Here is an 843-nt window from a genome sequence, read left to right as displayed (position 1 = left end):
CTGTTGGGGGGGGGAGGGTGTATAAAAACAAACAGTCACATAAATTAATCTTTGGTAAAAATTTACAAATGAAAGATACATTTGACTCTTAATAGCAGTACTCCCTAACATATTAGGAATTTGTTCTAATTTGATATCCTTTACCTTTAAAGGTAATATCACCTTTACCAGTGATACTATGTTCCAAAAATATTTTTTTCCCATCTCTGTTTCCAGAATATACTAAAAATTACATGTTTTTAGATCAGCCACTTGAATTTCTGAATTTTAAAAAAATCATTATTTAAATTTAAGTTATTATTATCTTGTAACAAATCTAAATTAAGAGCCTAAAGTATGCATTTTAACAGGGATGAAAATCTTGCCTCTGCTATTTACTAGCTGTGAGGCACTGGGCAAATTACTTAACCTATCTGTGCCTCGATTTTCTCATCTCTAAATTGGGAATAATAGTAGTACTTACTTCTCTGGATTATTATGAGAGGTAGTAATAGCAAGGTGTTACTTGGCAGCATTTCCCCTACCAAGTCATCGTAAATGAGCACAAAACCTGTATAACAACAGTGTGCTTGGTATGCAAACATACCTCAAGGCAAATACTTGGCTCCCTTCTCTTGGCAACTTGCCACCTCCAGGCACCTCCAGTATAGACACTCTAGGGCAGTTAGGAGGGCTAAGTAAGACAATGCTACATATTTGGAAGGCTTATCATAGTTCTGGGCTCAAAATAAATGTTCAATAAATGTGAGCTTTTTAAACTACTAGGCCAGGGGCCCCTGGGTGGCTCAGTGGGTTAAGTCTCTGCCTTCCACCCAGGTCATGATCCCAGGGTCCTGGGATCGG

This window comes from Martes martes (assembly GCF_963455335.1).
Source record: "Martes martes genome assembly, chromosome: 16".
NCBI classification, from domain to species: Eukaryota; Metazoa; Chordata; class Mammalia; order Carnivora; family Mustelidae; genus Martes; species Martes martes.
The sequence above is the reverse complement of the archived record's forward strand: the minus strand, read 5'-3'. Positions refer to the sequence as shown.